Raw genomic sequence first — 15,652 nt, forward strand, 5'->3', positions numbered from 1 at the left:
ACTGCATTGTGGCAGATTATGCATCATTAGGAACTACCCTTGTCAGTGCATTAGCTCGATGTGTCCCTGCTTGGTGTAGGAATCTCTGTTGATATTGCTCACACCTAACATGGCTCCTGATGAATGGTGGGCCCTTTGAGTGGAATGCAAAATAAGGTCGGACAGTAGCCATGCACACCCCAGTACCTCAGGAGTACACGAATACAATACTGTCCTCCTCACTGATTTTTTATTTGTTTGTTCTAACCCCAGAAGAACTTTCCATTCCCAATGTTAATTCCCTATAGAAATAGACCAGATATTTCTAATTTTGGGGGGAAATCTTTGTTTTTCTCCAATCTTTCTCCTTTTTGAGGCCCCTGGCTAATAACCGTGCTTCCTATACTGTATACTGCCCATGGGCTCTGAGATGGGGAGTTGATATTTGGGATAAATCTGTACTTTTATCTTATTTATTTAGTTTTTGAGAGAGTGAGAGTGGGGGAATAGGATGGGGGGAGGGGGAGGGGCAGAGGGAGAGGGAGAGAGAGAATCTTAAGCAGGCTATACGCCTAGCGCAGAGCCCAACGTGGGGCTTGATCATGACCTGGGCCTAAATCAAGAGTCAGTTCGCTTAAGTGACTGAGCCACCCAGGCGCCCCACATCTGTACTTTTAGAGTGGATTATTAGATGAAATCTTTGAGGACAGCCATCAGAATTCTCAGGACTGAGCTCCATAATTTAAGCTGTGATTTTAAGACACTAGATTAAGTATTGCACACATAGACAGGCTAACCTGAAGGAAGAAAATGAAGGTGTGTAAAACCAAGGAAAAGTTAATGTCAGTATGTAATGGTAACATATATTAATGATTATTTTTACTAAGAATTTATGTATCCAATTCTCACAACAACCCTAATATTAACCCCATTGAATGGATAAGGAGACTGAGGCTGAGAGAGACCAGGTAGCCTGCTCTAGAGCCCATACTATTAACTAAATGTTCCCATGCCTCAGTAAGAAAGTGATCAATATATACTGCATGTAAATACTGTAGTATTGTAAAAAAAAAAAAGTGATATCAGTGGAGTCAGGATTTGCCTGGGAAGTTCTTGTGAAGTGCCAAACCTTTGGTGGAGTTTTGAAGGGAATGCCAGGATTAAGACAGAGAGAAGGACGGTGGGTATTTCAGGCAGGAAGAGCATAAACCAAAACACAGAGGAGGGATCTGGGAATGAGCATGTTTATGGGGGGTGGGGGGTACAGAGAGCTGTCCAGACTGGAAAGTCTGTGAACAGAGAGCAGCGAAAGTTCCCATACATATAATAGACCTGGTGGCTACAAGGCCCTGAAGGCCAGTACAAGGCAGTTAGAATATGTTCACCCACCCGGCACCCATGGCAACTTCTCTGCAAGTGACTGAGACTAGTAATAAAACCCACAATAACTAATGCTTCTTGGGCTCTAATTTCGTGCTTGGCTCTGTGATAAGAGCTTCACAGGCCTTATTCTATTTAAGTCCTGGGGGGAGGTAGGACTTTTTCAGATGAAGAGGCGAAGGCAGAGCAGGGTTAGGAAACTTGCTTTAGGCCTCACAGCTAGTAATCACAGATAAGAGTTTGAACCCAGAGCCAGCACACTGAAAGCAGAGTAGGTCATGGCCGCCAGTAGCCTTTCTGGAATATTTAGTTGACAGTAACAGGAAGGAGGTCATGGCAGTTGTGACGGTGACCAGGGCAGAGAGAACTGGCCTGTGGCAGCCAATCTGAGGGACTGTGTGATGTGGGACAGGCACGGGTTGGGAGGGCTGTTGAAGGAAGCAGGATCCAGAAAACTGGGTCCAAGCATTGCTCAGTCATTAAAGCCTAGAGAGGCCCATGGCTAATCATGTTTTGTTCTGGGCCTTGTTTTTTCTTTTGTAAATAGAGGTGTTTTAAGCAGAGGGTGGCCACAATACCAGCTTCCGATGGTAGCATGTTTTGTTTCCATTATTATGCAAGGATGAAGCCAAGTGTCCAGCCTCTGGGGACTGGTGTATTTTTAATAGAAGAAAATGTTTGGATGCATAGCTGACTAGAGGTGGAGGGGAGGCAGGAAATTTAAAAAATCGATACATTGATATTGATCATACGATAGAACTGTTAAGAGGAAGTGTCTTGTAGGCAGTTGGAAACACTGTCCTGGAGTTGGGATATGAAGTAAAGGCTAAACGAAGATTAAGCCCCGTGGTCAGTCCAACCTCCCTTTATCACTTCAGTGGGGCAGCTGCCAACCCCCACAGGTCAGCTGACCTTGGATATCACACTCTAGCTTTGATCTGCCTGTAGTGACCCAGAGAACCTATTCTACCTGCAAATAGAACATAATAAGAGAAGGTGTTATTTAACATCTTCTTTGCATCAGGCATCTACTAGGCACTTTACCTGCAGGAATTTTCTCATAGGATTCTCAAACAGCCCTACAAGGTAGGTTTTATTATCCAAAATGGACCACTTCTCTCCCCCCTCCAGTGTTCCCACTCTGGTGCTAGCCTCCTGACTGGTCTCTCTGCTCCCATCCTGCTCCTATTACAGTCTATTTCTAACACAGCAGCCAGAATGATCCTTTTGAGACATAAATCAGATCGTATCACCCCTCTGCTCAAAACCCTGCAACAGCTCCTGTTGCATTCAGAGGCCCTACAAAGACTGTTCCCTTGACTTCCTTTCTGACCTGATTTCTACCTGCTCTTCCTCATGCTCACCTCACCCCATTCCCAGCAGCCTCTGCTGTTCCTAGAACAAGCTGGGCATGCCCATGCCTTGAGGATCTTTGTCAGTTCTCTCTGCCTGCACTCTTTTCAACAGATGCTCTTATTTCTAATTTTTTTAACCTCTTTTGAGTCTGCTGAAATATTAACTTCTTAGGGAAGCCTATTCTGACCGCCTTTTAAAAGAAATAACCCATGGGGCACCTGGGTGGCTCAGTCATTTAGGTGTCTGACCCTTGGTTTCCGCTCAGGTCATGATCTCAGGGTTGTGAGATCAGCGTTCTCTCTCTCTCCCTCTCTCTGCCCCATCTCTTTAAAATAAATACATATATCTTTAAAAAAAAAAAAGGTATAACCTGAACCCTTTTTGTTTTTTTCTACAGCTCTCACTGTATTCTGTCATTTTATATAATTCTATTTAGTATGCTTATTGTTTTAGCATGTTTACTATTTCCCCCTGAGAGAATGGGAGCTCTGTGAGGGAATAAATGTTTATCTGTTTAGTTTGCTAATGAATCTAATGTACCTCTAATGGTGCCTGGCACATAGTAAGTGTTCAGTAAAGACTGTTGAATGAATGAATGAATCCCCATTTTAGAGTGGATGAAACTGAGTGCAGAGAGATGAAATCACTTTTCCTGGGCTGCCCAGCTAATAAGTCACGTGCTCCATGTGCTTTACCCTTCGCACTAGGAAAAGTCTTGAGAATAGATTAATTCCTTGAGAGAATGAGGATAGATGGAGAAAAGAGGGGTGGGAACTGAGACTCAAGTTGTAGCCCAGTTATGAGGCAGGAACAAGGAAGAGGTCCACTTGACAGAGAGGATTCTTGGGTGTTAAGTAAATGGGGGGAGAAGAGATGTAAGATGGACGTTAGCTTTATTCTCTGCAAAAGGGAGATGGAGAAGAATAAGAACAAAGAAAAAGAAGCAACCTTTAGATTTGGTTGAGACAGTCAATGAGAGCCATAGAGAAAAATGGACTCAATGAAAGAGTGGAGGTAGAAGCTGGATTATAGATGATTAAGAAGTGAGAGAATCATTCATAGCTTAAGGAATTGGGTTGAGAGAGCAATATGAGGCAAAGGGTGATAGTTGAAAGTAAAGTCCAATGAAAGTGTCATTTAAAAAAGATGAGAGAGTTTGAGGTGGCTGGGAAGAGTGTATACATGTGGCACACGCTGAGACAAGAAGGAGGGAGTGTGGATCTCCATGGGAAGAATGTTGGCCTGATATGAAGAAGTTATAAAACACTGAGGAATACATCCTGCTTTCTGGATGTATCTCCAAATGGAGCGTGGTGTGTTTCCTCCTCCCTTCATGTACCAAGTTCTCCCGTCTTCTCTGAGTCACACAGAATACAAGGTAGAAGGTACGTAAAAGCCCACTATCACATTAGGGACTTTATGGGGCTGTGATACAATCTCTGGGATCACACCTGAGTGACAAGTGTCTTAGACACCTTTTAGGTTCCCATCATTCCCCACCCCTCACATTGGAGTCTTTCTTACAGTGGGCTGGTTTTGTGAATGTGAAAAGATTTCTGTATAATTTTTTTTTATTCTGTAGGAAAATTAATTTCTTTGAATATATAATATATTCACAAGGCTTAAAAACATATATGTTTAAAAATATCCAGGGGCGCCTGGGTGGCTCAGTTGGTTAAGTGTCTGCCTTCGGCTCGGGTCATGATCCTGGGGTCATGGGATTGAGCCTCATGTTGGGCTCCTTGCTCTGTGGGGAGCCTGCTTCTCCCTCTCCCTATGCTGCTCCCCCTGCTTGCACTCTCTCTCTCTCTCTCTCCTGTCAAAGAAATAAATAAAATCTTTAGAATAAATAAAATAAAGATTTTATTTATTTTGGAGAGAGAGAGCATGCGCAAAGGGGGAGGGCCAGAGGGAGAGGGAGACTCTCTCTCTCTCACACTTGCTCTCTCTCAAGTAAATAAATAAAATATTTAAAAAATATCCAGTAAAAACCTTTGTCTCCTCCTCATTCCCCCTGTTGGGGCCCCACCACATTGAAGGTGATCACTGTTGTTTTAGTTTATATGTCCTGTAGGAAGTTCTTTACACATACACAAGCAAATGCAAACATATTTATTAAGCAATATTTTTAAACCTGAGAAACAAGTCACAGCCTATTCTTCTCTACAAATAAAAATTCCTCCATTAACTCTGTGAGTTCCTAGGGGTTCTTCCTTTCCCAATCTCTCAGTGGGAGTTGAGGGGATTTTGCTCAAATATGGTTGATTTTCCCAGAACCTGTTGTGTGGAAGAAGTAATTGAGCATCTCAAATCTGAGTGTTCACCTCCAGTGGGGGCTTCTCAAGGCCTAAAATTAAAAGTGAAAATAGTCAAACCATTGAACTAGATCCATTTGTTGTGGAACAGTCAAGAAAGGGGGTAAAAGCAATGAAGAGAAAGGAAGAGAGGGCATGTCTGGAGCAGATGAAATCAAGCAGAATGATGAAAGATTAACTTAGTGCGTGGTGTCTTATGTGCTGTAATAGGGATTGGCAAACGATAGCTTGCCCAGTGCCTAATTTTTAAAATAACATTTTCTTGAAACACAACTGTACTCATCATCACTGGCTGCATTTGGGCTGCAATGACAGAAATGAGTCATTGTGACAGAGATTGATGGTTTGCAAAGCCTAAAATATTTACTATCTGTTACAGAAAAGAATTTGCTGATCCCTGCTCTAGAGTATGGAAGAAGGAAGGGAAATGATTTCTCATCAGCATCTACTATGTGCCAGGTTCTGATATAGGTTCTTTCCTTTAATTTATATGACAGCCCTATGAAAGAACGATTATTGGTCTTGTTTTACTGATGACAAATCTGGGGCTCCAATGCTAGTGACTTGCCCAGGGTCACACTGCTGCTAGTGTAAGAGCTGGAATTCCAACTGAGATGCCAGAACAGACTTGGTTTTCTCCTAGATATATTCCAATGCCAGGGAAGTTAGACCATAATCACACATGCAGATCAAATCTATTTAGAAAGCCTACAAACCATTACTAGATTAGTAAATGAAGAGTGTGACTTCTTCCTCACGACCTGAATAAAAATGAACTGCCTAGCAAGTAGCCACCTGTCCAGGGTGAGTAATTATTGATGCCAGATTAATAGCTGTGTGATTCCTAGGGGGGCTGGCAGAATGCGTGCAGCCTGGTGCCACCTCAGTGAAGCATCTCAGGAGATCTGTCCTTTGGGATATAGTGCAATGTCTACTTCTTACATCACAGGCTTCCTGCCCACACTAAGTTCTCAAAGCTCAGCCTGGAAGACATTACTCCATTAGGTTGGACTCATTGGTACCAAGTTGATGGATACATGACATAGCTGCTTCCCTTTCTCTCCAGCAACCAATGTCTTCAAATGCCAGATTATGGATCTCCACTATAGTTCAGTGACTCAGCTGTTGTTAGCATTTTATCTTCAGGACATCTGTAACCTGATTTTAAAAACTTCTTTGGTGCCAGCTAAGGATGTCTTTGCACATAAGTTATTTCAAAATCAGTGCAGCAGCTACTTAGCTGAGTGCTTGCTCTTTGTAACTAGACTATGTAAAATCACAGTCAAGTCTGTGGTAGCAGCACAAAGGCGGCTACCGTTGCTACTGGGAACTGGTTGATACCATCACGAGTAATGTGATTGTAGAGAGATTTGGTCCTGGGATTAACTTGGCACTGATTTCTTTTTCCAAGAGATAAAATGGATCCAGAGAGAAGCTGTCCTATCTTTTACCCTCATTTTGACTTGGTATGTTGACTTGGTATGTTGACACACCAATGATACCACACTGATGATGGCAATCATTAAAGAAGTAGCATGTTGTCCTGAGTTCTCTTCTTTTCCTTTTCTTTTTTTCATTGTGATAAAAAGCACATAGTGTAAAATTTGCCATTTTAACTGTTTTTAAGTGTACAATTCATTAGTGCTAAGTATATTCACATTGTTGGGGGTGCCAGGGTGGCTCAGTTGATTAAGTATCTGACTCTTGATTCCAGGGTTGTGAGATTGAGCCCTGCATCGGGCTCCATTCTGGACGTGGAGCCTGCTTAAGATTCTCTCTCTTTCCCTCTGCCCCTCCCACACCCCACTTGAGTGCACATGCTCTCTCTCTCTCTCTCAAAAAAAAACAGTATATTCACATTGTTGTGAAACAGATCTCCCAAACTTTTCCAATCGGAAACTCTGTACCCACTAAACAGAAACTTCCCTTTCCTCCCTCTCCCCCAGTCCTGGTAACCACCAATCTACTCTGTTTCTATGAATTTGACTACTTTAGGTACCTCATGTAAGTAGAATTATACAGTATTTGTCTTTTTGTGACTGGTTTATTTCACATAGCGTAATGTCCTCAAGGTTCATCCATGTTGTAGCATGTGACAGGCTTCCTTTTTAAGGCTGAATAATAATCCATTGTGTGTCTATACCATATTTTGTTTTCCCGTTCATCTGTGGATGGATATTTGGCTTGCTTCCACCTCTTGGCTATTGTGAACAGCCCTGTTATGAACATAGGTGTCAGATATCTCTTTGAAACTTTTAAAACTCAGCTCTCAATTCTTTTGGGTATATATCTGGAAATGGGATTGCTGGATCGCATGGTAGTTCTATTTTTAATGTTTTGAGGAACCTCCATACCATTTCCCATAGCAGTTGCTCCATTTATAATCACACCAATAGTGTATAAAGTTTCCAATTTCTCCACGTCCTTGCTGACAATTTTTTTTTTTAAATAGTAACCATTCTAATGGGTGTGGGATAATATCTTATTGTGGTTTTGATTTACATTTCTCTGATGATTAGTATTGTTGAGGCATCTTTTCATTTGTTGACCATTTGTATATCATCTCTGGAGGAATATTCAAGTTCTTTGTCCATTTTTAATTGGGCTATTTGATGTTTTGTTGTTCAGCTATAGGAGTTCTTTGTATATTCTTTGTATATCCCTTTATTATATATATGATTTGAAAAGATTTTCTCCCATTCTGTAGGTTGCCTTTCCACTCTCTTGAATGGGTCCTTTGATGCACAAAAGTTTTTAAGTATGATAGAGTCCTGTTTGTCTATTTTTGCTTTTGTTTCCTGCGGTTTTGGTGTTATATCTAAGAAATCATTGCCAAGTTCAATGACATGAAGATTTTCCTGTATGTTTTTTGTAGGAGTTTTATAGTTTTAGGTCTTTGAGTTCTCCTTTATTTTATCTCAATGTGATTACTTCTCATCTTTTAAGGATCTCACCCCAGGCTTTCTCATAAGATAGGACACAGCTTCATAACTTGAGCCAAGTCATCTTCTGGGATTTGTCCTTAAAAAAAAAACACTTGGAGTCATTCTTTTTAAAAAGTCTAATCTGGGCATTATTCATTTGATTTGAGATTTGAGTAAGTCTCATTTGAAATACAGCTTTATCTTTCTTTATTCAGCCCCAGAGTAACTTACCATCAACTATATAGTCAAGGTCTGCCATAAATTCAGTTCTCACTCACTTTTGATATTTTTTTATACCACCCATGTACGAGTTTTCCCAGAGTTGGTAGAGTAGTAGTTTGCTCTTACGTGTTGATAATTATCTCCTAAGAGCATCTTATCAGAGAGGAAGCATTTAAGGTTATTGGATTCCACTGTTTATCACTGCCATTTCATTTTGTATGTGCCTTTCCCATATGATAACTTTTTCCTTCAGTTGCTAGTCTTCCTCTTGTCCCTGATTTCCTTCTCTTCCTTACATCTTCTCTCCTGTTCCTTTTTCCTTAATTTTTTCTGGACCAGATAGTTTTCACTTTCTGGCTCTGTTTTCCCTTTTTCTTTCCCCAAGAGCATCTTCTACTTTCTCCTTCTAATATTGTCCTAGAGATTCTCAGATTCCAAATACGAGAGCACTATTAGGTGACTCTTCACCACCATTCACGCTTGAACTTGTTCCTTTTAGTGCACTGCTTAGTCTTAGAAATACATATGTAGAGAGTTGAGGAATTGTTTAGATGCAAGAATAAAGAAAGAATTTAGTTTAAATATTAAGGAAAAAAACAAATTCTTAAACAATTGGGAAGACTCAGCTTTGTAATTAAAATTGGGAGATTTAGAAGTCCAAAAGGATCACAAATTGAACATGTGTTGATAATACAGATGATTATTCAACAAAAGGTTAATATAATAGGATGGTGTGGGAACTCTGTAAACTCTTCTTTATTTATACCATGCACAATCTAAATTTTTGTCTTAGATTCTGGACTTAGAATTTGAGAGAGCTGTGACAACATTAATTCAAGGCTCTGTGCTTATTACATAGAATAATATTTGGTAAATACCAAGTGGAAAGTCATACAGTGGCAGAGTAGAGCAAGGCAGATGATAACAAGTATAGCTAGACCAAGCATCACAGAAGAGGGACTACTTGAGCTGGGTCTTGAATGGCGAGTAAAATTTAGACAGAGATGAGGAGGTGGAAGGTTAATGACAGACGCTTTGGCATAAACCAAGGTTGAGGGCAAGAATATTTAAGGTATATTTGGGAAAGAGTAAAGAGAGATGCTTGGTGTTTGGGGGTATATGCTAAATTGCTATAAACAAAGAGACCTCAAAATATACTAAGATGGAAGTAATTTTTTTTTTTTAAAATAACAACAGATAGGTAGACAGTCCAGGAAAGAGGCCATCTAGGGATCCAGGAGCCTTTTCTTTTCTTCTTTTTTTTTTTCTTTTTAAGATTTTATTTATTTATTTGACAGAGAGAGACACAGCAAGAGAGGGAACACAAGCAGGGGGAGTGGGAGAGGGAGAAGCAGACTTCCTGCCGAGCAGGGAGCCCAATGTGGGGCTTGATCCCAGGACCCTGGGATCATGACCTGAGCTGAAGGCAGACGCTTAATGACTGAGCCACCCAGGTGCCCCCAGGAGCCTTTTCACTGTTGCTTTTCTGTGGCTCACCCATTCCGTCAGCATTCCAGCTCACCAGAGAAGGAAAGTGGAGAGCAGCCAGCTTTCTTCTCACAGATCTGACCTGGAAGTTGCACATACTAACTGCAGAGGAGTATGGGAGATGACCCTCTAGACTAGGAACATTGGGAGGCAGACGTCTGCTTAGAATAGTTTGTTTTAGGGCCAAAGTATGATGGACTTTGAATTCCAGGGGTTTGCATAGTACAAACACAAAATAAATACCTGCCCAATGAATCCGTGAATGAGTGAATGAGTGAGCGAGGGAGGGAGTGAACTTACTGTTCAGTTTGAGCTTTATCCCCTAGACCAGGAGGTACAAACTAAAATGCCTTTAAGAGTTCAGACAGATCACATGAATGAGTCACCCAGCCAGGGGCAAATGGGGAGGGACGGGAACTGAACAACTGGGGGGTAAATACCATGTCTAAAGGCAAGTGATTGTTGTGCTATAATGTGGACCTGTGTGGCAATATCTTACAAGTCTTAAAAAAGTAGGAAATCCAGGTTTTATGTCACATGTCCCAATTTTTAAAATGTTGGGTCTAACCAGTTTTAAAACAGGCCAAATAAAACACATATGTAGGATAGATTTGGCCTGCAAGTCACTAATTTGCAGTCTTTGTGAAGATGAGAAACTACTTAAAATTTTTGGCGCAGAGAGTTGGTGTAGTTTAAGAAGGCTAATCTGATTGTGGTGCACTTGCCCGGATATACCACTTGCAAAGTGGTTCTCTGTTGTGGCTGCTTATTATCATTACTGGAGAGATTTGGAAAAAAATCCCAACCTCAGGCTCCACCCCAGACTAACTAAATCAGGATCTCAACAGGCAGGTAATTTTAAGAGCTCTTCAAACAATTACGATGTGCAGTCAAGGTTGGAAGCTAGTGCTCTGAGGCTAATTTGGAAGGTTATTGCAAATAGCCTGGACATGTAAAAGGGTCCGAACTGTGAGTTTAGAAGCCAGCTGAGGAAATAAAAGAGACAGAGGTGGGAGATGTTATAAAGGACAGATCAGTAAAAATGTTTGGCTTTTTAAAAATAAGGGAGTTGGAGGAAAGGGTCAAAAGAGTTGAGATTTCAAGCTGAGGTTGGGGGCTGAGAGATGTAAAGGAGTTTAACAAATGGTCCCAAGGGACATATGAAATTAAGATACACAGTGGGACAAATAATACATTATATGTTAAAAAAAAAAAGAAGACCGTAGGAAGGGAAAAATGAAGGGGGGCAATCGGAGGGGGAGATGAACCATGAGAGACTATGGACTCTGAGAAACAAACTGAGGTAGGTTCTAGAGGGGAGTAGTTGGGGGATGGGTTAGCCTGGTGATGGGTATTAAAGAGGGCATGTACTGAATGGAGCACTGGGTGTTATACGCAAACAATGAATCATGGAACACTACATCAAAAACTAATGATGTCATGTATGGTGATTAACATAATAAAATAAAATTTAAAAAATAAAATAAAATCCCTAAAAAAAAAAAAAAAAGATACACAGTGGGTGAATGGGGCAAAGGTAAATGTTATCTTATAGGCAAACTCTGTTGCCCAAATCCAAATTGAGACTTCTAAATGAACATAACATTTTTAAAGGTCAGGCTACACTTTTTTAAGGATAATAATCTTTTGTGTATATTTTGTTTGTCGCAATGCCAGAAGAAACCTGTGAGTTAACATTGCTAATGGATTCGTTGAGACAGTATGCCAAGGTCATTGCTCAAGGTTGGTAGAAAAGAACTGTGGGGGGGCGCCTGGGTGGCTCAGTCGTTAAACGTCTGCCTTCAGCTCAGGTCATGATCCTAGGGTACTGGGATCGAGCCCCGCATCTGGCTCCCCGCTCCCCGGGAAGCCTGCTTCTCCCTCTCCCACTGCCCCTGCTCCTGCTCTCGCTGTGTCTCTCTCCGTCAAATAAATAAACAAAATCTTTAAAAAAAAAAGAAAGAAAAGAACTGTGGGGATCCAGAGCAAATTCCTTCCTGGTTCATACATTAGGAATGTTTCAGTCCTGTGTCACTTTGGTTTCCCCAGAGCCTTAGATGGGTCCTGAGGCTTTATCACGATGATTTAGCACCACCGTGAGGCTACATCCAGTCACTGCATCTGGTTTTTGGCCTCTGAAATGCATAAGGAAAAGGTGCAGTTTTTTTGTTTATGATTTCACACATTAAACGAAAATAGTTCTTTGTTATTTTCTTAGTAAGGAAAGGTTATGATTAAACAATATCTTGTAGCATCAAGATAATGAAAGTGCCTAACTACATTTGGCAGGAAGTATTTCTGTGATGATGAAAATCAAGAGTGTTGCATTTTTTTTTTTAAGTTCAACTAAAAAAATTCTTAGAATATTAGTGAATTCTTCTTCATCCTTAAGCCTGAAGTCATGCCCCTGTATTGCTTTGGAAAGGTAACAATTAACAAAACAAAACAAAATCTTGATATTTATGGCCCACTTACAAACGTTCAGTCAAGGTACTAAGATGTTTATTTATTCAACACATCATGGCATGTTAATTCTCAAGAAAAAAAATCCCTCTTTGAAACAGACACTCTTCTATTGTATCCCGATTTTACCAGTGAGGACGGAGAGGCATAAAGAAGTTGGTCATTTACTCAAGGGTATAGGACTTGAAGGCAGGAAATTTGGGCTCAGTTCACAACCCCCCACATTTTTAATTATGAAAACTTGGATAAGTCTTTAAAAGTTTAGTGTTTAAGTCTCTTAATCTTTAAAATGGAATATTAATTTGTTAGTTAATTATCATGCTGTTGCATAGGTTATTATTTGAAATTACAAAGAACACAGGCTCACTGTAAACTCTAAAGGCTATATAAATACTAGTCTTATTAGTGTGACTTTGTCTATGAATCCAGGTAATCAGCATCAGCTTTAGTAGAAAGAACTAGAATAAGAATCTTCATTCTGCCACTAAGTAGCATTGTTTCCTTGGAAATTTAACTTCTCAAGCCTCAGTTTTGAAAAGTAAATGTTCATAAAGAAGGTGAGGTGGATGACCTCTGAGATACTTCTTAGTTTGGAAATTGTATGGGATTGACTATGAGGCAATGACTAAGCAGCTATTTCTCAGTAAAATACACAGTGGAGGATATCCCTTCCACATGGCTGGCTTTCTGTTCCTTGGGATGCTGGGTGACTGCCCCTTAGAAGATCCTAATGGTAAGTGAAGGTGAGGCTGTGATATCAGTGAGCCTGAAGGTAGGACATTATTCATGCTGCATTCCTAGCACAGTAATATGACAAGAACCAGACATCCTAGAGGAATTTGGGGCCTGGCTAGAGTTTGTAAGATGCCAAGAGACCAGGGACAATGGTGACAGTAAACAGGCGAGTAACTCAGTAAGAATTAGATACAGATTAGCCTGAAATTATAGCAAATAAGGTCAGCTAAATGAAGCAGATAGGAAACACTCACCTTGGCAGACTTACCATTGTGATTTCTTAAAATTACCTGTCAGCACTGCTTTTGTGCTCTGTTCAATGTGGGGGCGGGGGGAACCATTCCAAGAGTGTGGGTTCTGTGTCAAGGTCACTCATGATGTCAGACTATGGCTGAGGCTGTAGATATTCCTGTATGAAGATGATTGGCCTGAGTTTTGCATGGCAAATAAACAACTTTATCCAGGAAAGATGCTGCCTGTAAGCTCAGGCCCATGTGCTTTCCGTCTCTCATTTTGATTCAGTCCTGTGCACTACGTTTTAGGAAGCCAACGGCTTTACCATTTAGCTTCATTATTTATCTAGGAATAGAGGAAGCTGTTGATATTTTCTTCTTTAATGTTTTGAAGATAATCAAACTGGAGAGGTGCCACTTAGAGGTGGTGCTCTGATATTTCTGATTTGTCTGGAGACTTTATTCAGCACTACTCACTTGAAAGGTGTGTGTGTGTGTGTGTGTGTGTGTGTGTGTAAGAGAGAGCAGGAGAGACATGCATGGGCAGACAGAGAGAGAAGGGCATATGACACACCTGACAATCTAGTACTCTTCCCTTTCTTCCTACCGGAGCCCATTACCGTATAGAAATAAAGCTGATTAGTTGAATTAACAAAAGTATTTTTGTTTTGTTTTCTTTATTTTCTATAGCATAGAGAAGACTGTTTGTACCCTTCTAATATAAAGTCTCATTAAAGCCCTTTTCCTTATCCTATCTTTACTACATCTTTGGTTTTCTATTGTTTGGTGCATGCCCTTGTATTCAAGAGACTGTTGACCAGGGCCTTCTCCATGGGATATAGGACTCATGAAAAATTATATTGTGCCCATTCCTCTTTCTAGAGACACATTTGTATGAGGGAAATATAGCTGGAAAGAACTCCAAGAGTAGTAGTAGCCTTACTCAAGGTGCCAAAAAGAGGAATAGTCAGCAAATAGAACTCTACGGCAAAGGAAAAGGTGCATTTGGTAGGAAGAGAGTTCTAGAGCCGTCTGTATTAACAGGTGAGAGGGCTTCTGTGGTGCTAGACGGCGGCAGAGTAGGGTGGCTAAGAATATTATGTTGTCTCCACCAAGTGACTTGGCCTTGTCCCAGTTCCCTCCTCCTAGGGTTAAAAGTGTAATCTGCCACATAAGAGTTGTGACTATTAAATGTGTTAAAATGTGTAAAAAGCTGAGATTAGCACCTGCTCTGTAGTATGCATTCAAAAAATGTTAGCTCCTGTGACTGTTGTTGTTGTTATTATTGATGTGGGAGGGGAGGGGGTCAGGCCTTAGCAGCTTCCCCTATATAGGTCCCTCTGATGGTAACCTGGCACGTTTCCTCCAGGTCCCCTGCTGCTGCCTCCATCCAGCCCTCACCAACGATTACTTCTGACTACTTCCTTGTACTGTAGCAGCCTTTTAACTGGCTTCTCTGGTCTCAGCCCTGCACTTAGCCTTTGGGGATCAAATGTCACCACCCTGTTTTCTCCTCTTACCCTCAGCTGTCTTGGTCATTATGATGCTTCAGACCCCTACCTACGATGATTAAGACCTTTTCTCCCTCTTCTGGGAACCATGCTGGTTGCCGTAGATTTTTACACCTCTCTTATCTGTGAGACTCTGGGCCTCCCATCTTGACAGATGATTCTTATATTGTATTAGAGATAATTCTTCTCTAATTGGCCCAATAATTTTAGTTAATGCACTTCTTGACATTTTAGGAAGTTTGTGTAGGGGAATTTATGCTGTGTATGTGTGTTCAGACAAATACAAACAAGCTTCTAGTTTATAATATTGTCACACAGCAACCTTATAAATAATATGTACTTATTTATTTATAATTTGTATTTATACGTATTTACACTATTTATTTATAATTATGTGCTTATAAATAATAATTCCCACAACACTCTTTAACCAGAGGGAGGGTCATTAGAATATATTACAGGAAGAAAAAGGAAGGGCCTCCAGTAGGTTTAGAATTATCCCTCAAAGCCCTGATTGCTGAAGATGGAAAGATTAAGAAAGTGTCTTGGAAAGGCAGTAATAGGTTGGGGTGATTTGTTGGGAAGGGGACATTTGAGCTCGATCTTGAAGGGGAGACATGGTGAGTGGAGCGGGAGACATTGGGAGAGTACGTGAAGGTCACCAAGATCAGTTTCCTGTCTAACTAAGAGAGAAGGTGAATTATCTGAACATGTATAGCTTTGAAGGAGGCTCTGAATGCAAGAGCCACGGATGTGAGCAGTCAGAAAGGTGGGAGAAATTGTTCAGCTCGGTGGCCTCATTTTGCAACCAGAACCTGCGTCCCCCAGTCCAGAGTACTTCCTATGAGAACATCCTGCCTCCTGGTTATGCCAGATCTTGCAAGCTTGTCACAAAGGGGCAGCAGGTACTTTTCTCAGTGATCAACATTAAAACGTATCTAGTGCCTCACAGCTGTTGGCTTTTTATCGTTGTAGCCCTCAGAGACTTTGAAGCAGATTCTCCTTCTCTGAATTTGGTGTATGTGTAAAGCGTTTCACAGTTGATT

At 40.9% G+C, this 15,652-nt stretch overlaps 1 protein-coding gene across 3 annotated transcripts in view; it reads left to right on the forward strand.

Annotated features, from left to right (window-relative positions):
* AKAP6 (A-kinase anchoring protein 6) overlaps positions 1-15,652 on the forward strand; it is a 491,158-nt gene that overhangs the window by 224,026 nt on the left and 251,480 nt on the right. The window lies entirely within an intron of this gene.

Source organism: Halichoerus grypus, chromosome 8 (genome assembly GCF_964656455.1).
Source record: "Halichoerus grypus chromosome 8, mHalGry1.hap1.1, whole genome shotgun sequence".
NCBI classification, from domain to species: Eukaryota; Metazoa; Chordata; class Mammalia; order Carnivora; family Phocidae; genus Halichoerus; species Halichoerus grypus.